This window comes from Macrosteles quadrilineatus, unplaced genomic scaffold (genome assembly GCF_028750875.1).
Source record: "Macrosteles quadrilineatus isolate MER2022 unplaced genomic scaffold, UCM_ALF_1.0 Scaffold_2__2_contigs__length_208266976, whole genome shotgun sequence".
Classification (NCBI taxonomy): Eukaryota; Metazoa; Arthropoda; class Insecta; order Hemiptera; family Cicadellidae; genus Macrosteles; species Macrosteles quadrilineatus.
In genome coordinates, this window is record NW_026542595.1 from 130,853,424 (window position 1) to 130,878,441 (window position 25,018).

Below are 25,018 nucleotides of genomic sequence, written 5' to 3' on the forward strand. Positions count from 1 at the left end.
GATAATTCCTAATGATTGGTAAACATACAAACATTTTATCGTAAGTGATTAATCTTACTCAAGATCAGTGTTCGGCGTCCAAATTTTACCTTCCCGAGATGGCGAGTATGCTGGGATATTTGGAACTACAATTTATCAGTGAACTATACCCTAACTATATTTGTTCGAGTAGGCCTACACAGGGAAGTTGCTTGAGAAACTGTGACTTACCATTCGGTTCTGGCGAAGAAGTATCTGACTTGGATGTTTAATGGCAATGTTGACTCGGGTCATTATAGCGTTCTAAAACTTGATTATTAACCCCATAATGTGAAAAGTACAAAAAGAAAAAGAAAAGGTGATGATTAACCGGGCGTAAAGAGACATACAGAACGATAAAAACATGTAGAGAACCATCGAACTAAAAAGGTAAAGAACAGTGGTGGTGTTAATTGTGCTCTGGAAGTCCCTTCTAAAAAATACCAATTTTATTTTAATTGGGGTCGTTAGATTGGATTTGTCAGTACTGCAAATCTATGAATTTTGAGTCAGAACAGGCTAACTGGGACACAAATATTTTTTCCTTATGTTGTCACAAGGGGAAGGTAAAATGAACTCCTTATCAACATTTTGAGTTTATGGAAAATCTTATCAACAGCGACTATAAAAAAAGTATTAAGGGTCAAAAGAGACAAAAAACTATTTGAGTAAAATATAATACAAATCTGCATTTGAAATAGCCAGTTCTAAGTCTCGCTTGAATCAACATCTTTCTGGTAGTGGTAGTCTACATAGTTTTAAAATCCACGACTCCTTTTCCATCAAATTGGACCGCTAATACCCTCTAACATTGAACAAAGTATGCCCAACTTTATATATACGACGTAAACACAGCTTTTACTCACAGTATGGGTCAAAGATTCGTGAAATGCGACCAACTGCTGATGCGTGATTTACATGTAGGCTAAGTGACTATCTTTATTCCATACAACAAATGTAATGAAAAAAAACGACGAATATAGGAATATACTTGAGCAAATTATCTAAATATCATAAATAGCTGCTTATTAGGTTATCAACATTGCCCAGTTCGTATACTATTTATTTTTCAAATTAAACTCGAATTAATATAAAACATTCATTTGGTTAAAGTAATATATCGGTTTGATTAACATAAAATAGTTTATACAGGCAAACTATCAGTTCTATTTCATGTAAAAATTAAACAACCCCTAAATAAAATACAAAGATAAACAGTATTTGTTAATTATTATTTCTTTTATTGCTGACAATATTCCCGTGGCGGAGCACGGGCGGTTAACTAGTATATATATATCCAAAAACAAACTACAACAGTTTTCATTTTCTCCATAAGAATAACATTGGAATTTTAAACTACACTCTATTTTAATTTTCTCCGTAACTGTTAGGCATACAACAGTGCTATAATGTACTTAATTATTTCTTTTTCATGATCTACGAAATGGTTTTAAAAGAAATCTTTTGTTTTTTGAGTCAAAAATGGGAAAACCCCATTTATACCCCATAAAACCCCCCACAAACCCCCGTTTCCATGGTCCGACCATGCTGGTTTGCGAACTCGTTCGAATAAATGTAGGGACCTCAAAACGAAAAAGTAAATCGGTCCCAGGGCCAGGTCTTACCATGAGACCCACGGTATATAAAACTAATAGCTTATATCCTATAATATGGGAAAGACTAAGGAGACATTTCATTCACATTTTACTAGTTTTAGAAATTAAGGAAAAAAGCCAACTAGTATTAAATGTTACATAGTTTTATTTATTATAGTATGTTATAGTAAGTTGAATGCAGATTTAGTAAGCATTAGAACAATGAATCAGTATAATTTAATATTAATATTGATCAGCTGGTTTATTGGTTTCAAAATAAATGTAATGAAAAGAACATGAGTTTTATTAGCTTATGTGCAAAGATAGAGATCAGCTCTACGTAGACTCCTCATCCCATTGTAAATTTTGAAGCTTGTTTTTCATGTCTAGTTCATGTACGTCCACACCGATCGCTGGGGTAGACCACATTTGTTTCTATTATTTTAGGGTTATTTTTATGATTTGTGCTTTACTATTTGGTTATATAACTAGGGGACTAGTTATTCTTTATGATTAAATCGTTTTATATGATCAAATGAGGTTTTAAATGACTGAAATAACAAGAAACAAATTGTAAACAAAACATAACCTCTACAGTTGGACGTACAGAACAAACAATAAAATTGGCTTCAGCTGTTCCATAAGGATGACAAATCTACTACCTAGTTGATATATTCCAGATCAGCTTTGGTAACACACACAAAACCATTTTGTGTGTGTTACCAAAGCTGATCTGGAATATATCTACCTCTACCAGGTAAGCTATGATCGCTATATCTGTTAGTTTTATAGAATAATAAACGGTATCAGCCAACATGAACATTTATCCCATTAGCAATACAACTTGTCAACAACCCTTCTCATGGGTAAGCCGTGTGAGAAACTGATATTTTATGGGTAAAATCACAAAAATTACCATAGATTAAACGTAATTTTTACAGAATAGGGGTTGAAGTACCATTTTGATTGAGAGTTAAAAGAACCAAAATATGCCCAATTTTAATCGTTTGAGCCAGTAATCCGATTTTTCAATAGTATAAAAAAGTCAATGGAATAATAGAACAAATTTTTTAATGTAGTTGTGCTATCTACAACCAGCTGACTCTCAACACAGGTCACCTGTTATTTTCTTCTATCTGGTCAATTATTAATTGTTGAATCAATGATTCATAGCCAGCTTTAACAAAATTTCAATACAGATTGTACTCTCTTTTCTACATAATGAATTTTTATTCACAACAACTATTATTATATACAATACAATAATATCACTGCTTGAATTGAGCAAGCAAACCGGAGTTTTACAATCTATCTATCTATATATATAATACGCTAAGCCGATTTTTGTAAACAGAACTCCTCCCTCATTTTTTGACCGATTTTTATGATTAAAAAAAAAATGTCAAAACAATGGCCCTGATCTGTAGTTTTGCAAAGTGTTTTTCGTTTTTTGATATCTTTATTAGTTCGGGCAGGATCTTCCATCAAAGTTGGATTTTCTCCCATAAGATTAACATGGGGGAATCAAAATATTTAATTGGAAACTTTGTCTCCACTAATTTGAGAGAACGGCTGGGCGTAAAAACTTGATAGAGGTGTCCAAAGAAAGGTATTGGTCTGTAGATGAGTTATCAAAAGAAAAACGAAGTAAATTCGCTTAGGGCTCTGCCCCAGAAGCCTTTAAAGATCCCTCCACTGATTTGTTTACATCTTGGCCATGTGGATAATACTTTTACCTACGACCGTTTTTTAAAGTAGCCATTTCAGTCCAGTTCTTAGAATTGAAAAGTTTCACTTTACAGCTGTTTACTTTCATATCCGCATAGTTTCATTTCATATCCGCATAGTTTTCTCATATCCACACAGGTAACGGACCAATGAGGTTCAAGTATTGAGAGAAAAGAATTAAAATTGTAATGCTTCGAACGTCAACTAATCAGCTGATCAGCTGATCAGTTGACCAATTTAATTGTTGATCCGACTTGTTCATGTTGATACTCGCGTATTCTTAATTAAGTTGGTGAAAGTCCAAAAATAAATTAAATATTTGCCGAATTGTACCTGATACAATATTATTTATGGTAAGAATGCTGCTAGCAATGTAATATTTAACGAAGTTTAACAAACACGTAATTACAGGAAATCAGCTGATTATACAACAAGTCGTTGCATCACTTTCAGTGGCAATGACAATACACGAAAACATAACCTCTCTAAAAAAGTTATCATTAGTGATTGTTAGTAATTAAATCCAGATTGATAGTAATTAAAAAACGGTCGTAGGTAAAGTAGTGTACGCAACTCGCGTTATTAGTCTTTACGACACTCGTAGAAGTTTTTAAGACACTCGCCAAGGCTCGTGCCCTAAATTTTCGACTCGTGTCGTAAAGACTTACTTAACGCAATCGTTGCGTAAACTACTATTTAATGAAACAGCTGTTAATTTTAAAATTGTGTTTTAAACAACACACATTTATTGGGAGCAACTGAATTGTCCAAAAGAGGTATTTGCAATGTTATTTTCTGATTTTAAAATTGATTTTCTTCTGTATTACGTTATGTTTGGCAATATAACATTCTATTACGAAATCAGTGGAAAATCCTTTTATCACAGTTACTCTTACAATTTTTGCTTTTTTTCAAATAAAATCATACATTAATCTGCATTACACTGGTGAAATCACGGAAGTCTTTAACTACAAAAGATCCACCAATACGATTTTAATATTATTTAAAGGTTCTTAAAAAGGAAGAGATACCAGATAACATACTAATAATAGCTCCGATGACGTACGGTATGGGAAATATTTTATTCATTGAATTATCAACCATATTTGGAAAATATCGCAATTAATATCATTATTGTTTTTACACTTATTACTCTTTAAACAATACTAAATTCTCAAAATATGTATAATTTCAATCAATTTATCGCAGTTAGTAGAATTAGCGTAAGCCTTGAAAGTAACCGTCGATTTCGACGGGTTTCACCTAGTATAGCTTAATTTTTTTTTTTTTTCAACGCCAGTGGCATTTCACGAGAGAAATGTTTAGTGGATGTGCCGGGGATTGAACTCGTCCCTCCCGCATCAAAGTCCGAGACGCTAACCACTAGGCTAGCAACACAACCAAATATTTATATTCAAAAAATATAAAAAAATATATTTGTCGGGGAAATTAATATTAAGAAACATTCTATTACTAAGGTCAACAGAAATAACATGTCAAAGAAACTTTAGGTCCCGATTTAACTTTGTAACAAAAATACCCAGTTCAAGTATAGAGGGAAAACAATATTCCCTGTTAAAGCAGAAAGTACAGTTGGATCGGAGGGACTAAAATACACACAGGAGAAGGCGTTATACATATTGATTATGAGGGCTACAGGTGCCTCATAACCCTGATATTGTTATAAGGTAACCCCTCTCCCCCTCTCCTCTCTCAACACCACGTAGCAGTCAATAATATAGCATTCAACAACCTGAAAAATACTGAAAGATTTTTTTACTTATTTAATTTCCTTATACAGTCAACTGGTTAATTTAGTTAAACCACTTCCTCCTAAACTTGAATATACATAGACACTTAATTATTTATTAAGTCCTAAACGAGATGGTCTTGAGATTTAAACTTACATATTTATTTACGTAATCCATTTTAATATGTGGACTATTGTAGGATAGAATTTACCTAAAGTTTATATTTTCTAAATTTTACTGAATATACTGATGAAAATACGGTAGCTGTTTGGGTTTGAGCTTTACATTTACTATGTCTGTCTTTGTGCTCTTGAGTTGAATCTTTATTTTTAGCTACATACACTCGTGGTGTATTTGAGTCCACATAATTTTAAAATAACTAATGCTTTACTAAATTAGTTTCGCTACAAAAGTATGGAATTGTGTAGATTTTTCTCCATTTTAGCAACTTTATTAAGGAAAATAGTTGTTAAAAACTATTGTTTATGGTTTGAATTAACTGTATAAAAGAGTAAAATTTTATTTTAGGTAAAGAAAATAGCAAAGAAAATAACACACTGTAATTTCCTCACATTTTCCATGGAAACCGACCATTGAAATTCTCAAAAGCTTACAATGGTCACTTTGAAAGCACGCACATCAGAGTAACAGGGGATTTCAACAGAATGCAGAAACCCTTTGAAGTAAATAACAGAAAGTTTTCCTTAAGTTTTACAACGATCTTTAAATGAACATTTTGGCAATCCGTTACAGAAAAATAAACATTTTATTTTGTCTATAAATAAATTAACAGCTTTACTCCTTTGACTAAGGTGGTGAGAAGGAGAGAAAACGTGGTTAACTAAGCTCCTGTAACAACGGTAGTTACACATCACCCCAGCAATTATTATAAAATCAATTTTCCTCTGGATGTACAATTTGGTTTAATTTCAAACATCTACATGTAGTTACAGAAAAAAAAGAAATGATAACATTACAAAAACCCACCAAGTAAATAAAAAAAAAACTATAATGTCAACACTAGGGCTTTGGTCGTCAAAGCAGACAAATCAATATTTACTTTCCGAAATCCACCTGCAAATTTTGAAAGCACAGGGGTAGAGGCATTTGATTGTATCAATACACATATTTTTATCTATCGTCATTCTAAATTCTAACATAAAGATGAAAGCAAAATTAAATCTAATCTGGGGAATTTTGTTGCAGACATCATTTTTCTAGTTAGTAGTTTGTCAGTAAAATTTCTGCAGAAAGAGAAATCTTAACAAAGTTTTAAAAGTACAATTCCTTTAGGAATGAACTAAAATTGAATCCCAAGGTAAGATGTTACATCGCAACCACCACCCCCCTCGAATCCTCACCCCACAAAAGACTCCCTTAGCTACACTCATAAAACCACAAGCTTTTTTCTCTTGATATTTAGAGAGTTTTGCTGCCATCCTGCAATGAATAACTTTTCTTCTGACTATACGTGCATACTCTAATACAATCTTACATTGCTACTACAGTAGGCTACATGATTTTAAAGATTCGTCTTATTACCTTGTGAAAGTGACATACAGATTATACATGTTATATTTTAATATTTATGATTGTAAATTTATCCACAAAGTACATTTTAAGAACTTGTTGATTATTGTTAATGTTACAGCTATAATTTGTTTGGTTTTCAACTCGAAATGATAGGAATACATATTTTTCACCACACTGTGATGTTTTCAGCTGTTTTACATACGTTAATTGGTGGCTGAAAGTTACGTTTTTGCTGGCCATGCCAGCTGTCATCGTCATTTGGGGACCGAGCAGGTTATTACATCCCTAGGGCCGCAAAATCAGCTGCCTGCTAACTTTCTTAAAACATGAATGTATATTAATAGTATATTTCGTAAATAGGGCCGAAAATGAGGTTTTGCCGGCTCGAGATAGTTTTTAAGTTCGAGACGAAGTCGAAAACTTAAATCGATCGAGAGCTGCAAAACCATTTCGGTCCATGGTACGAACGCTATTTTTCACCACACTATACCCTATTACCACTATTCACCACTATAATAATGCACACTGATAGTCAACACAACTACAACTTTAAGGTTATGTGAGGAAATATTTTTGAGGAATCAGCAAAAATAAAATAAATAGTTGCTAGGCAACGGTGACAATAACACAATTCTATTGCAATGCTATGGATTTTGATTGTGTATTTAAAATGCATTCATGTTTTAAGTAAGTAAGCGGACAGCTGATTTTGCGGCCCCGGCCTGTAAAAACCTGCTCGGTCCCCAAATTACGATTACAGCTGTCATGGCCAGCAAAACGTAACTTTCAGCCACCAATTAACGTATGTAATACACCCAAAAACATCATAGTGTGGTGAAAAAACACAATCAGTATTCATAGCATTGCATTAGAATTGTTTTATTGTCACCGCTGCCTAGCAACTGTGTATTATTATTTTTGTTTATTCCTAAAATTATTTCTTCACAAATTTAAAGTTGTACTTGTGTTGACAGTGTTCATTATTATTGTGGTGAATAGTGGTATAGTGTGTTGAAAAATAGCGTTCGTACCACGGACCGAAATGGTTTTGCAGCTCTCGGTCGTTTTAAAGTTCTCGACTTCCGGCAAAACCTCATTTTCGGCCCTAGGTACGAAATATACTATTACGTTTGAAATAACCCTCTATATATGTTCTTCTTCGTTTTTGAGTCATTACACGTTTGGAAGAATTTATGCACATTTTTTAATGGTAAAGCATTTTTTGAAGTTTAATCCTGAACTAGAAAAAAATATTTTTAGCGTTTTAAGCAATTTTATTTGCAATACTAATTGCAGTGATATAGCCTATGTACTATTCCAAGAATTAGAACGGTGTGGTAACTTGAGTTCTATATAATTGATTATATATCAATCTATACACTTAAAACAAGTAATCAGAGTGTAAATTAATTGTTAACAGATTTTTTTATAAATAATATCAGTCAACGTAATGATGATACAATAAAACTGAGAATTAAAACCTATAGGTATCATGTATTTACCTTAGCACATTTGGAATTATGACAGGAGCTATATTTTAAACATTATTTATCATGCACATCACGGAATATTTAAAAGTAAAGTGCGTTTGATAAAAATACCCCCGCCACAGCAAACTTGCAGACTAAGCGGATTGCCATTTGCCTGAATTGATATACAATTAAATCTATTTAAACAACCTTAGGTTAAACGAGTACCTAAGTTTGCTGCTACAGGGAGGCTAATAAAGTGTATTTTTTAGTAAAATATTAATAGCTTAGTATAAAATAAATACATTTGCCAAGTTTGATCAACATTCATCCATAAACAAGCAAACTAAAACATTTTACAATATTCTCCATAAGAATAACAAGGGAATTTTAAATATATATTTTTTTAATTTTCTCTGTAACCAATAACTACGCTAAAACATTTCATACTAAATTATTTGTCTTTTTAAGCTCTTAAAATTGGTCCAGAGAAATTGGGAAATGTTGTGTTTTGATGGTCAAAAATGAGAAAACCCAATTTTTAGCCCATAAAACCCCGTTCCCATCGTCCGATCATGCTAGCTCACAAACTCATTTAACTTTTTCTTGCCTTACACCTTCAAACCAAATTTCATCAAAGTTGAACAAAAATGTCTCAATGTATCGCGTTTACGGACATATATACATACATATGTAAACATTTGAATAGTGTTTTTGGCCTCTGGGGACATCAACATGGAGAAGTAATTCGGTCCCGGGCTCAAATCTTACCATGAAACCTACGGTAATTGCTACTTCCCTATAGGGAAATTAGCTAAAAATAAAAAATATCAACAGTGGAAGGGGATTCGTTAACACAAAATACGTTTCGTCACGGCTTTTGTATTGGAGGAGGCTATGATTATACAGTTCTGTATATCCAGAGTTAAATCAGATTAAGACGTTATTGGCAACATTTATGATAAATGTGTTGATAAATTAATCTTAACTTCTGTCGCCAATCATAATGATTATGATTTGAATTATTTATACTTTAGAGAATTTTAATAAAAGCTAACATTTTATAAAACCCTTAAAACCTTCAAAGTTTCAATGGTCATAGAAACAGAAAGATTATCTAGTTTAAAGTAATCTGAAAGAAACCCGATACTGGAAAATCGGTTTTAGATTTTTTTTCATATGACTTCAAATTCTTCCCAAAATAAGATCTTAGGCCATGGGTGTTATGGTGTTGATATGTTTTGATAAACTGGCCTACTTTGTGACATCAAAATTGCTAAACATGTTGGATTGCGGAGTAACAGTATACATGACAGTCAAACAGTGAGTATTGGAACAGTGAACAGTCGCAAGAACACTTTGAGACTTATAAAGCCCTCCAGTCTGGCGAAAGGAAGTCCATAAAGGTTTTATGTGCTTCCCTTCAGGAGTTGTAACTCTTTGATGCTAGGTGGGAAAACTTTATCAAGATGTTTCTTCAACTTGTTTATTCCTCTTTGCTACATTCCAATCCACCCTCGGGTAAAAACTTATCTTATTTTGTTTTCTTACTTATTGTGTTTTAAGTGTTTTTGTTGGTGATTTTTTTTACTTTCTTCTCCTATACATAGTATAGTATGTATTGTTTCGTCAAAATTTTAAATTTGAGTGTTGGTTGGAAATATCCGCTTTGGGTTCCCCTGAACACCTAAACGTAGTGGGTACCATGGTATCTCCGGGCGATTTTTCCATTTTTTTGAAATTTTGATTTTAAAAGTGATTTTCCCATAAACACCATGAAATAATGGAAAAATAAGATTTTTGCAAAAACGTCTAAATCAATATTGACTTTAGTCTGTTACTTAATTTTAATTAAGTAGGCCTATGTCATATCAACTATGACATAGTTGACATATAACAGTATCCTTTTTAACTCCAACTTCCTACAATATGGTACTATCCCCAATGCTTAAAAAATTACGGTTCAAAAGTTATTGTGACTAGTGATTTTACCCACCAAATATCACAGTTATCCCCACCTTGCCCGTGATAAGGGTTGTTGACAAGATGATAGAAGGTTTGTGTCAGTTTGCTGATCTCGTTTTTTCTTTTTCTTGTCCGCTCATTTAGCTTGTTTATTTAAAAACAGGGTTAGTTGATATAATTGAAAACTGAGGGAGGTCATGTGGAAAACTAAATTGAAATTATATGTCACAATCAGGACTTGATTTGAGGAGGAAAGAGGTAAATTAAGTTCCAAGACTTCTCTAAAGATTAAAAAAAAAATCCAACAAGTATTTTTTAAGTTAGCGAATAATTCCGAACAAAAATACTGTTGTTAATAATTGTCTCTGGCGGGGAGGTAATTGGAATTGATGGAGATAATTGAAATTGATTGAGATAATTGGAATTGATGGAGGTAATTGGAATTGATGGAGGTAATTGGAATTGGGAAAGTAGTGAATGATGGAAACGAGTCATAGCTCCTGATTTCTCAAGTTCTAGAAAACAAGGAATGGTCAACAATGGTAGTAACCGTCCAGAGATATTATCTTAGAACAAAATATGTAGTATAGTTATGTAGAAATATTAAAATACCCCTGCCACAGCAAACTTACAGAATTGCACATTTCCACATTCCTGGTTGGATTTTCAATCAAATATTTTTTGTAAATTGTCAGGGCTATTACCTATTTAAATAACATTAAATTTATTGAGTACTTCGGTTTGATATAGGGTAGGTAATAACGCAGGTTTTGTATTGAGATTTCAATATTTTAGCATGAAATAAATTTACTAAGCAAACTATAACCGCTTATTTATTCTCCATAAGAAGGGAATATATTTTTCGAGAGCTATTTAAATTGATAGTTTACTGGAATTTTCACCTAAACAATGCTATTTGTATGTTCCGTAAAAAATGGTTTGTTAAGAAATCCCAAAATCGCGTTAGGGGTCAAAAATGGGAAAAAACATTTCTGAGCCAATAAAAACCGCCCCCCATGCTGGTTTTCAAACTTCTTAAAATAAAAGTAGGTCTACACATTTGTCCCAAATTTCATAAAAATTGATATACAATTTAAACTCCAGTTATCTTGCTAACTGACACACACACATATGTATGTATTTGGAAGGATGGTTTTCAGCCCCTGGGAATCAGAACAAAAAAGTATATCAGTCCCGGGTCCAGATCTTACCACGAGTACGGTAATAGCTTATTCCCCTTCATGGAAGTTCGCTAAAAGTGAAGAGAGGTTCCATTCCAAACCTCATAAATTAAGTTACTGAACTAACTTAGTAAATCTCTTTGAGTGATCGACTCAACAAGTTTACTTGTATTGCAGTCCTAATAGTCTAATGTTCAGTTTAGAGGTGTAGTAAATTTGTACTGAAAGCAAATTACATAGTTTTACCTAGTAAAAGTTATTAATTCTCTTTCAGTAACCATATAAATATAAAACAATGTAAAGGAATTATCATAGTAACAGTATTTACAATTTTGGTATGCAATGTAAACTTATTTGATACCTGAGGGATTTTGACAACAACAAGTTGAATAGTAAATTTTGAACTGATTCTTTGAGTATTATTAAGCTTGATGTTAAGTATTTTCCTGCTCGCTTATGCAAGAAAAACAGTAGACAATTTAGCTAAAACGCTAAAAACAGTAATTTAGATAGCCATAACTAATCTAAGATTAACAAGTGTGGCCATAAGTGTGTGGCCATATAAACTATGTGTGAAATCCACGAAATAATATTGTGAAAAACGTCTCTCTTTCTTTGTGGGTATAAAACTCCCTAATTTTGAAAACACAATGGTATTGATGTCAATGTCTTGAGTTCGATTGACATTTTGGGATATTTATTTAACAACAACAAAATGTGTACGATGCTAAAAGATTTTGAAAGCTACTCATATAAAACATTGGTAGGTGTGATTTTACCTGGCAGGACAAAACGTTTTTAAAACATAAAACTTGATAGACAAGAATCCAACGAAACGCGTTGGCGTATTGTTGACACTAACACGATTTCACCTTCAATTGATTTCATTGTTCTCCATGTTTCCACACTGCTGGTTTCACATTTCTGTTTCAAATTTTAAATATTTTCGTTTCACATACCACAATCAATTCTTGTGGTTGGCCACCAGCTTTGTTAATAAAGTAATACTATCTGGATTTGAAAAATGTATGTGTTCTTCAACCACCAGATATATTTTAAGTTGAAAACGAAAGCTTAAATGTACTTGTGTTTATTTAGTAACAGAATTCGAATTTCCAAAGTGGCTCTGAAAAAGCCGTTTCGATTTTACGTACAGCTGACTAACTAGGAGAAAATGGTGTTCGTCACGAATACTAGAACAGAAACGGAGTGTAGGGGTCGCGGTCACTGGTCGTAAATCCAGGGGCTATATTTATATCATCTAACTTAACATAACTAACCTAACCAAACCTCTATAATGCGGATTAGGACCAGAGGTGGCCGGTTCTCCGTTTCCCACAGAAACGGTGTGGATCTTAAACATAAACAATTGACGTCATTGGCCCGAATACTATACTAATAGCATTAACAGCTGGTTAGGACGTTTTTTGACATTTGCATTTAAATATCAATAAAAGCATGCTTACTACTGGGCCAGTTAAGTCACTTGTTTATGCTGATAATCAATACAGTTTCTGTTCTAATATTCATTGTGTTCTAGTAATCTGGGCACCAGTTCGATCCTAGGAAAAGTAGACTGCTTTTTGATGGTTCGAAAATGGGCCCAGCTGTTCTTGAGCATTGGCTTTCAATGAATTATCCCGCCTAGTGAAACAGATGATATTAGACAGAAACAAAGCTACACCAATCATTTCACTCAATTTTACACTCAATGCAGTCGTATCTATTATCATAGATAAAACATTATATTATTAAAGTGATACAATCAAATGTTATGTAAATGGTTAATGCACCATTAGTATTTGGATAGGCATAAGGCACATCAAAATGAAGCTCAGAGTGTGTAGATTTGCCGAAAATTGTTGGTTTGAACGAATTCTCTTAGGGCTCTGCCCCAGAGGCCGATTTCCAAAGGGCTACGCCTTAAACGCGTTATTAGATTAATTTAGTGAACAACAGCTGCTCCATGCATTTTACATTAGTTGTTTATTTACATTTTTGTTTACTTATATTGATACAAGTGAAGTGCTTTAGGGTGTTTTAAAAGACGATGCATGAGATGAACAATACATGTGTGTTGGTCGTCCAAGAGGCTGTCACCGATCTGTAATAGGACTTCGTGAAAGAAGGCGACGAGTTCAGGTCCAACCGTATGCCTACTCACCTCGGCCACTTCAGGACGTAAAGTATGATGGTCCCGCTGCTTTTAACATTCCTTCTGATGATAATTTCTCGAACTTGGGCCCTTTAAATGAAATGTATAATCAAACCCGTGAATTCGTGGGCAGAACCTCTTGTTTAACATAAAATACTTACGCACTTAAGTGTGTGTCGCCGTCTCAAAGAATTGATCAATCATCAATGATAATAATTGAATATGTATTATCCTCGGGTTTCTGTTGACGAAAAAGGCATTTGTTAGTGGATGCCCATCTGTACCCATTAAAAATTAATCGTCCGACAAGAATGTTGTATATTTAACCACTTTTGAAACTACATACAGTAGTTGGGTAAAGCTTAACGCGTTTTTTGTCACGGCTAAGAAAAGGTAGACTTTAAAGGGGTCAGTTGCTGTCCTAACAGTTCGTCCATACCTTAAACACCCCTAATAATATTATTCATCATCCTAATGGATTAACTGATGGCAATTTTAATTATGTTCGGTATGTTTAGAATGTGATTTTATATACCTTTTAATTTTTGTCATTCATAAAACTTGAGTTTATCTAATAAAACAAAACGATCTAGCAAGATATGGCCAGCATTTGGTTGCAATAATTTAATTACTAAACCAACATCCGAAGGAGTTTTTTGAAGCAAAGTTCTTGAAGTAGTTTGGGCGTAAAACCAAGTAACATAAATAATAGTTTAATAGCAATCAATAAATAAGGCAGAGTAAGTTGTTTGCTTCATTTTAGTTTAAACATTTACCATTACAGATTAATTTACAAACACGTTTGTGTTTGTATGCGATTTTTCTGGGCCCTTCGGGCCTAAATCGCAAAACCTTAAGCCAGCTTTTGTCTGCACACATAGACGCGTGTTTTAATGTATTACATGTGGGTGTAAGTCATAAAACGAAAATAGTATTGAATACAAATTGTGTAGGGTGTAGGGCATTCAGTGTAGGTTATAGGTTCTTTTTGAATTCAGTTTGAAAACAAGCAACAAGTGTCAGTGTTTTAAGTTTAACAGTACCTAGTAAAGTAGAAAAATCCAAGTCAATTACTTATAACAAGGATATAGTAACTTTTATCAATGACAAATTAGTTAACTCTCCCTACCCTTAAAAACATAAGGTTATTTAGACCTCCAAAATGAGTATGTAATATTACCGGTTATATAAATAAAAACAAAATTGCAAGTTTACAATCCGAGCAATTTTAAAGTTTTCAAATTAGCGTCCCTTATTAAATTTTCCCCATTGTATTCATCCTGAATTCAAAAAGTGATTTAAAGTAGTTATATATTTTTAACAGAAATCTAGATAGGAACCTAGATTTTTACCTTCTTTTCTAGATAAGATCGAGTCTATTCTGGAGGTGTGATCCTACAAAACATGTTAAATTTACTTGACAAAATAACAAAAATTGGATTGCTGTGATAACTTGAAAGTTAGTAATAGTAATTAAGTAACATAATCACGTTAGTGACAATTGTAAATAAAATCCAAATTATGAAGAATATAATAACTGAAATAATAATAATCATACTTTCTTCTTACTTGTAGCTGGCAACAAGTTTCCCCATTAAAACATACACCCTTCAGCCTTATGGATCAACTGTTGACAATTTTAAGGCGTGTTTCCCTTCGGTATGAGCACAGTACTTGGTGATGTTTGGTATGTATTTCTTGTCATTTTACCTTAAACCATTTATTTGTTAACAACCCAGCCCAAATACTAAAATCTATTAAGTAATTAATTGTAAACAATAAACATTAACCAAGAACGCTGCGTATGACCTCGGCAAGGCGTATCCCACCGACGCAACACCCACCCCATGACAACCATAACAACCCCCATAACAACCTCTTAACAAACCCCATAGAAAACCCCATAATCTTGTCTAATACCATCACGTGCCCATAGGCAAAGAAGGTACAGGACTTAACCCAAATACCTAACCAGTACATACACTCCTAAATCTATTTTGAGAGAAATTCTTATTTAGTTTCTATACTATGATACAGATTCGTCATTTTGAAACAGTTTTTGAACGTTAAATAAACATGTCTACTCTATTTAGTGTGTATTTATAAAAAATGTTGACTTACATATGGAGAGCGTCGAGTCGTACCTCTCCATACAAGATGGAGGCGGTAGGACTGAGTTGGGCTTGCGTCAAGTATTGATCATGGAGTCATTCATAAGTGGGTTGCCAACCACTGAATGGGCGGGCCTGGGTGGTAGGTGCACTGCGTAGCTATTTTCTTGATATCAGACTTGCTACATCGGGGGTCCTTAGTTCTAGGGTTCTAGTTTGTATGCTTTTGTTACTATGTTTTATATAGTTAAAATTAAAGAGAGGTTTTCAAAATTTGTGCACTTCCGTAGCTATCTATGTCCTTGATATAAGACATGCTACATCAGGAGTGCTTAGTGATAGGGTTCTAGTTTGTATGCTTCTGTCTATATAATTTTAATTGTTAAAATTAAAGATGGGTTTTCACAGGGGGGTAGGTGTACTGCTGTAACTATTAGTTTGTATGCTTCTGTCTATATAATTTTAATTGTTAAAATTAAAGATGGGTTTTCACAGGGTGGTAGGTGTACTGCTGTAACTATGTCCTTGATATCAGACTTGCTACATCGGGATTCCTTAGTTATAGGGTTCTATGTCTCTGTTTCTATGTTTTGTGTAGTTAAAATTAGAGGGTTTTTCATAATTTGGGTGGTAGGAGCACTGACGCAGCTATGTCCTTGATATCACTATCAGACTTGTTACATTGGGAGTCCTTAGATGTAGGGTTCTACTAGTTCAACTAGTTGTATGCGTCTGTTTGTACAGTTTCGTAGTCAAAATTAAGGGGTTTTCATAATTAGTGCACTTTAAAGCTATCTATGTCCTTGGTATTAGACTTGCTCTATCGGGAGTCCTTAGTTCTAGGGTTTTATTTTATATGCGTCTGTTTGTACAGTTACGAAGTTAAAATTAAGGGGGTTTTCAGAGTCTTAGTTCTAGGGTTCTATTTTTTATTTGTATAATGTGCACTGCCTTAGCTTAGTTCTTATTATCAGACTTGCTACATCGGGAGTCCTTAGATCTAGGGTTCTAGTTTTATTTGTATAGTGCACTGCCTTATCTTAGTTATGTTGTAACATAAGCTCTAAGAGAGGTTATGTTTTTGTTTATACACACTCATTGCCACCCAAATACAGTAATCAGCTGATTGGTGTCCGGTAAAACTCATTACAGTATAGTAGTACGCAATGAAACCCCATTTTGATTAAGCTGGCGGCAAACAGTTTTTCTGGACTAAATCCTTGCGTGGAAAGTTCAAGTGGAAAGTTCAAGAAGTCAAAATAGTGTAGTGTGGCGTAAAGTCTTTTCGTGATACTGCAGCAAAAACAACCGCTTTTAATGCATGCGTTGCGGATCTAATGTAGCAGTTTTCTAGGGAGTAAAAATCAGCTGTTGTAAACAGTTGTGAATTTTGATTGTCGTATCGATCGAAATTATTTATCGATTGATTTATTAGGTAAGGTCTATTATTGTCGATTGCTCGGCCTATCGATGGTAGAATGTACTGTCATAAACGTAATAGACGAAATGATGAATCACTAAAACAGCTGATTATCTATTCTATTCTGCGAATCTTATCTACCTATTCTGCATTGGCAGAATTGAAAACAAGCTGGAGAAGTAGTTTTGAGAGGTTATCTTTACATAACAAGTATTTAGTTATCTAGCTTTGTTTGTTAATTAATGATGCAATATGACGAAAAATATAGTTCACCACACGGGCAAAAGGTGACGCGAAAAATACTAAACCGACAGGGTTGAAATTTGGTATGATGGTAGCTCACATTCCCGATTAACATATTGACATATTATTCTTATCTCAAAAATCCTTTCGGGCCCCGCCCCAGTGGCTCTGGAGTTTCTCATGTTAACCTTATGAGTATTCATATTTAAAAGGAATTAAATAATTTAGTCAACTATTTCAACTCCACAAGTTGGTTCTATGATATTAAAAAGTCATAAGGTTCACCAACAGAGTTCAGCACTAATATTTTTTTGCATTTATGACAACAACTTATTTGAACCAACTAGCAACAAAAAGCTGTGGTACACAATGAGAACTTTACTTTTTTCTATGGTTTAGGTGCAGTGGTAGAACATTATGGCTATGGCAGATATGTGCTATGCACATGCCGTATAAATAAAAAATAACCAAATGTTTTTACCGTGTCGAATAACCTGTAATAAGCATTTTATACGTATGACAACCCCGTACTAAGGACGGGTACTCTACTAGTATTACATAAATTAAAATTAGATATATATAGTCACATAGTTGGGAAAGTTAGTCAAAAATTCTAACTAGTTAGAAGTTATAAGTTAGTCCCGTAAAAAGTAACTGATAGAAGTTATAAGTTAGTTAGTTTAAAAAATAGCTGATAGAAGTTATTAGTTAGTTGAAAAACTAACTGATAGAAAATAAAGTTAGTTTTAGTAGAAATTAGTTATTCGTTGGGCAGTTGTTTTAAAGTATTTTTTAATGTCACATCTTGGTTACTAATATATACTATAATATGAGTAAAGATTGCGCAAGATATGATTTAAAAAATGGCTCCTACGATTTCCTCCAATTTCAATGCTATTGAAAATTGCTTGTATAATACATTTGCATTGTATGATGTCTTACTAACCATAGGGATAATTACGACTGTTCAAAAACATTAAGTGTTTTACTGCAAAACAATATACACTGACATTGAACTAAAAATCTAAAGGAAAGGCCAAGGAGATTTGTATTTTTTGACTATGCACCGCACGAATTGATGCGTTATTACACCATCCCGTAATTATAGTTGCAACGTTCCACGATCCCAGTGACTTAATGTATCATGGGTTTTATATGGATTGAAGCTTATTGTGGACATTTTATAGATTGATCGTCCAAATTAAATAGTTTTGTAGACTAAATTGAGGATAAGTGGATGTCTAACAAAAACGAATTGACTTTACTACTTAATTAATCGTAGTAAGACTGAAAATATTTGTAGGCTTGTAAGCTCTATTTTTTACCTCTTGAACAAATCAAACACCTCGAGCAAGATCGGTCCCCTGGTACTTGTGGTTTAATCAAACATTGTCACATTTTACATTACTACAACATAAACAAATGACATAAAACTTGTCAGATAATGAACATCAACTAAAGACAATGTTTTGACACTTGAGATGATATATCAATCACCAAACAAACATTTCCCCTTCCCACCCATCAGTGCTTGGGGTGTTGATAATGGCCGTCACTACCCTTCCACAGGCCCACTGCATTCCAAAGCAACTGGACTTTGACTTTCTCTTTCCCCACCCCCCGCGTTGTTTGTCTACAAGGGCACTGACCTCTCACGGCCACACGCAACCCTCACTGATCACGTGAAATAAATAACCAGTATTTGAGATGCTTCCGCATAATTGGAAAAGTTAGTTGAAAATTCTAACTAGTTAGAAGTTATTAGTTAGTCCCGTAAAAATTAACTGATAGAAGTTATTAGTTAGTTAATTTAAAAACAAACTAATAAAATAGAAGTTAGCCAAAAAAACTAATGACTAGTGCTATTCGATAGAATTTCTATTCGTTATTCCCAAGTATGATAGTCAATGATTGTAGTTAAAAAAAATATTGTTTCCCCATTCTGTCTGCATTGGAAGCCTCTGCATTCTAGTGGCAGAGTTGAGAACTAGAAGTTCTTGTTAAAGCCAAAAGATGCCGACTACATACAGGCAACTACACTCGCCATATTTACAAGGAAATACTGAGGGTCTGTAATTATTCTGATCCATAATTTGTTTTCGTTATTCAATGTCATAACTAACTAAATGTATTAATGTATCGTCTGTCGTGGGCCTGTGTGAAAAAAAGCTCGATAATGCAACTCGTTTTTTTCCAATGGCAGGTTTGCTGCTATGGGGGTTTGAAAAATTGGTGGTACTTGAATTTCATATTAAATTCATACACACTTCAGAGTGGCAAGATAACCGTAAGGAAACTTGCAATCGTCATTTAAGTAAATTATAATTAAATAGTCATGCGACCCTTCACCGATAATCTATAATTGAAAATCATGAAATCTCTATTGATTCTCTAACACTTATCTTGTAAATACCCGTAAAATGTAAATTTGAAATAAAGCATATTGAAGTAGAAATACCTTTGATTTATAAATACGTCCCGTGGTTGAAAACTCGACCGAAATATATATTGTGCAAACTTCTCTTTCTCTATTTTTACCATACGCTGTAAAAAAATTGATTGGAATTTATTCCATATGTTTTCATTTTCTGTTTATATTTCGTTGTTATTTCTTTGACAGCATAGCAACCCATAAGGCTCATGCCAATAAAAAAAATTAAATTCATTTTTCGTGCTTTTTTATTTTTTATTATTTTTAAAGAGGTTGGCGGTCTCTTTTATAGAAAAAAAACTCCGTTCAAACAGCCGTGGCACCTGACGGATTAGGAGACCCCATGGAACCCCTTGGGGCCTCCTAATACCTCAGGTGCCACGGCTGTTTGAACGGAGTAACCTTGCATTTGCACATAGACTGACCGTCCGTGCTTGGAACGTATCCAGCAAAGCAAGGGGTGAGCCAGTACAGTACGAAGGTGAAATGTGCTGAAAAAATATAGTTTTGAGCCTGTTTTAATTTATAAAGGGGTTCTGCGAATCTAAAGGCAAATGTCTTTCTATCAGTATGCGTATATTTTTCCTGCAATCCACACGAGCTGAGAAAAAAAGTGTTCAACAAACATGCTTGCCTATTAATATATAGATTTGCATACAAGCTGGGAAAATAATAAACCAGTTTGAAGTGATTGAAAAATCATCGAAAAGCAAACTTAACAGATGTCTAGTATTGGAGATAGATTAGTAATTATTTATTTGATTAGTGTATGCATCGTATGTAAATGAAACGCTGTAGGCTCTGCTTTTTTAAGTTGACATAACAATTATGTTATTTGCCTGATTGAAATTTTACTTAAATATCTGGTTAAATATGGCCGATTATTTTCCTATTTAAATAAAATTGGGTTAAACGAATACGGTACTTGGGTTTTCTGCTACAGGGGATGTAACTGGCGTGTTTTTTTAAAGAAATGTAAAATAAGGATGGTCAGAATATATCAATAAAAAGCAAACTACAACAGTCCACTTATAAACATACTAAATTATTTTCTGATCTATACAAAATAGTTTAGAGAAAAGCTTCTCTTCACGATTGCGTTTTGAGAAGAATTAATAAAAAAAATATATTTACCCATAAACCCCCATTTTCATATTCCGATATTGTTGGTCGGCGAACACCTTTGAATAAATATACAATTTCACGTTTTCACAGAATTCCATTAAAAACTGACGGTTTTATTGCGGAAAAATCTTATAACATATAAACTAAACGTGTCGAGGCAAAATCAAGATTATTTCCTTTGTGCATAACAACATGAACAATGTGTATTTTGGTACGGAAATTACAGCACTTATCACAAGTGTTCGCAGTTTATCTGACTAAGAATAGCTGAATCAATACGCTGACGTCAACGACCACTTAATATAACATTGTCGTCAACGATACCATCTAGAACCTATAATTTGGCCAAGACGTTCTATCGATTTAATTATTTACTAACGACGGTCTGTTCTTGGGAAGTGAAGTAGAATATTATTTCATAGGGAAAAGCAGTCTAAAATTAAATGGAACCACCAAACACACACACATGGTTCAATCTGGACAGCACCTTAAAAAGTTTAAGTTTTACTCCAGAGTTGACAACATGTTGAAAGCATATGACGTATTGTTGACAAATATTTTGACCAGTTTAAAAATGGGAGTTTAAACGGCGGTTTCTAAACAAGCATTGTAAACAAAATAGAAATGTTTACAAAAAAGTTGCTATCTTTAGATTGTTATAAACTTTTGTGTAATATTTTATACAAAAGTTTGCAGCAATTGATAGCAAATATGATGAAAAATTTGGCGTATGCGCAGCTTTAAGTAGTTAAGTCGGTGGTTCAGTTGGTAGCGCAATAGACAACGAATTCTTGGCAGCGTTGTAGCGAATCCATGTCGTATATAGTTCCCACCACAATTTACACAGTTCATTCACCTGCTGTACCGCCTCACCACTACCACAGAAAACGTTATAGTAGTACGTTTTCTGTGCCACTACTGTGCTAGATACGTTAACCATAAGTTAAAGGACTATCTACTCTTTAATAAATGGTTCCACTAACAGACCTGAGACATATGTGGACAAAACACATGCAAAGTCTAAAGACAGACCTCTTTTAAAATTAACAAATTTAAGGAAGGACAAGAAAACTTAATACTAACCTCAAGTACAACTTTTTCAGCCAGAGAGGTAGCTTTCAGAAAAGAATTATCAGGTGGCTGTTTGGGACTGTCCTAAAACAGCCCCAGAAGGGGTTCAGCTCTCGGTGAACCCCTGTATTGATCAGCTTGCGGGCTTCACTCACCTTATTTATTAATCCAGGACTCGTCAAAATGTAATACACGAAGACACACAAAACACTAAAAAATCGTCCATGGATTTACTCCGACGTTTCGCGGGACCAAAACAACGTCCCCTCTTCCTCAGGGAATTAAAACTTTATGTTTCTCGCGTACACGAGCTGAACGCCTAACCACGACACGGTGAACCCCAAATGAATGAATGACGTCACGAAAGGAATTGCAACCTCGGGTGGTTAAGCAAGTTTTCTAACGTATCCCATAATTAGGTAGGCCTACTGAGGTTTTCAAAAAATCCGAAAACTTGTCTAGTGTACCAGCGTTCAACCCATTTGACCTTTGAAAATATCATCATGGAGGTTCTTGAGTGTTAGCAAAGGTTTTCGTTTGTTGCCGTCAAATTAAACTAAAGTGGAGTTGAGACAAATCTTATCCTTCTGTAGCATATATTAATACAAACATGATTTCTGATTGCTGTATCTTCAACTACTGTAGTAAGTTTACGACAGTTTTAGGAAATTGTGAGCACTATGCTATTTTCTTTACTGTAATGGTATAAAAATATTATTTTATGTAGAGCGACTCGTAATAGTTTTGCTGAGGGTCGATTTGGTTGTGGGGGGACTTGGCGCCGTCGCGACGACTGATTCCGGTTTACAAATAGTTAACCGTGGTCTACGATAGCTACTGTAACTACAATAACAACTGCAACTACTAAATACCATGCTAGAGAAGTATCACATACTAATTGTTAATTCCTTTGACAACAGAAACTTAGCAAATAATGAAATTATGAGTTGATAAATTAAGATGAGATTAAACTAGATAAATTCCAATGGTGTAAGCTCTGATATAGACGGTTAAACATATACATTTACAACCTAAACCTTAAAAATACTAGTTTTCAAAATCGAGATTTTTCAATGTGTTAAAACTGGTTGTGTCTATAGTGTAAGAATCCCTCACTAGTTTTGGCAGAAAGATAAGCATTTTATAAGTAAATTTTATATGAATATTATAATGAAACTGTATAAATAATCCAAGTAGTTTGAAAATGCATTAAAAAGTGAAATAGTTTAATCAAAGTTTAAGGTTTACTGTTAAGGATAAGATTACGTACATAACTCAAAAGAACTGCGATTACCATCATCATTTGTATTTCTAATCTTGATTAAATTTGACCCTTCCTTTATTTTATCGATCAGTGAGTTTGGACTAAAGACTAATTACTTGTTGCAAAAGGTACGTTTAGGTCAGTTGTGTTCTTTTTTCATTCAGACGCAGTACGAAATCTTGAGTAGAGGGCGTTCTATGAAGACGAATTTACTGGATTTATTATTATTATTATTATTATTATTATTATTACCAGTTGAGATGTGGATACAAAGTATAGCTACAAACCACATAAGACTGTACGAAATCCACACGGAAGGTAAGGATGTCGGCAAATGTTTTACAAGTCTGGGGCGGGATTCATTTATTTTCAACCCCAACCCGCACATCTCAGACTCAAGCTATTTTCGTATAGTTGGCGATGCCGCAGTCGCGACATTTTGGCGCCTAACCTCCTCCCCCAACCCTAACGGCTTTAACAAAATCATTGGGTTATCGATTCGGATTCACCGCTCGTCTTCAGTTAACTTATTCCATTGAAAATAACACGTATTGTGTCAAAAGTGTTGATTTTTAATAGTTTTACATTTGCTTAGAAATTCAACTTGGATAACGTGTTGCATTTTTTATTATAGAGGGATTAACTTTTTTACTTGAAAATTATTTAGTAATAGGGATGGAAAATAAGTTTTGCCGTCCAAAAGTACTAAAACTTTATGTCTAAGTAGCTTATTCATCAACAATAATTTATTTATGTGTTATTTCGGTGGAGTGGTAGTTCCAAGGGGGGCTATAGGAGCTGAACCCCTTGTCATTGGACATTGGAAAAATAAAATAAAACATACATTTCGACCTTAAATCTTAACGTTTGTTTTTATACAATTGTAGACGTTAAAAATACCAAATTTTCCTTGGAGAACCCCCGAGTCCCTCTTTCTTAGGGGGTTTCCCACATCCCACAAACTGTGTATACTTTACACTTTTCCTGGCGACCATACAAAGTATTTATTTTAAGCCGAGTATGAATAGAGATGAGTGTAGGATGAGTGGCGCGATCTTGTAGTCTTGTTAGTGACTATGGCTAAAATGTTCCTTTAGACCCAGCTGTTAATTAATAGCCCATACAGCTAATGGCAACAAAGGGACCTACAGTTTATAGTGGAATCTGAACCACATTTTTGCCTTGGTATTAAAGGACTGATATAACTATCAGGATATTACTGCGGATAGTCGTAGTACTCACTAGTGCGGACGTTGATCCACACTAGGGAGTATCGCATCCACAGTGCATGCCCCTAAATATCCACAATTTGTGACCTAGAAGTTGGATTACAGGACGACGCCACCGCCCCAGTCCCTGTTAGCCCCCTTTGACAATGTCCTTAAACCGCCACTGATACAAATTAAATTGAATAGTACAGTATTGTATTTTGTATTTAAGTGTAAAACATGCATTTGATGGCATTACTCTTCTTCAACACACACATTAAAATGATCTTTTCCACTAAATTGTTTAATATCAGAATGGTAACAAATATGTGCACGTTACAAAATGTTCTCATGTGCATACAGATGAGGGTGATTATTGGTAGTAAACATGTTATGCTATTGCTATCCATCACAATATTAGATTACATTATGTTTGAAACTATCAAAACTTAATACAACTTGGCCTAAATTATATACGAGGTTAAATAAGATTTACCTGCACAACTATTATATTAATTTCAATTCCACGCTATAATATCAAACGAACTAAAAACCAGCCAATAAAAGCCATTAGTTTGTCAAACATAGCCGCTATCTCTGAAATAATACTCATGACAACTACATCAATAACAAAATAAAATGTCCGTATTCCCATTAATTTCCAAATTGTTTCGGATATCATGATACTTTGGGAAATTCTTTTGTTAGGAAGACTTATTTCTTATTCTAGACCTCAGAATACCCTAAGAC

The 25,018-nt window shown here is 33.9% G+C and overlaps 2 protein-coding genes across 2 annotated transcripts in view; both read right to left on the reverse strand.

Moving 5' to 3' along the window:
• Positions 1-15,613, reverse strand: part of LOC128985426 (neuroendocrine protein 7B2) — a 33,626-nt gene extending 18,013 nt beyond the window's left edge. Inside the window, exon 1 of the mRNA XM_054404904.1 lies at positions 15,517-15,613. The gene's annotated coding sequence lies outside the window, so the exon portion shown is untranslated. The remainder of the gene's footprint in view (positions 1-15,516) is intronic.
• The window catches only part of LOC128985428 (uncharacterized), a 433,133-nt gene that overhangs the window by 126,491 nt on the left and 281,624 nt on the right, over positions 1-25,018 (reverse strand). The window lies entirely within an intron of this gene.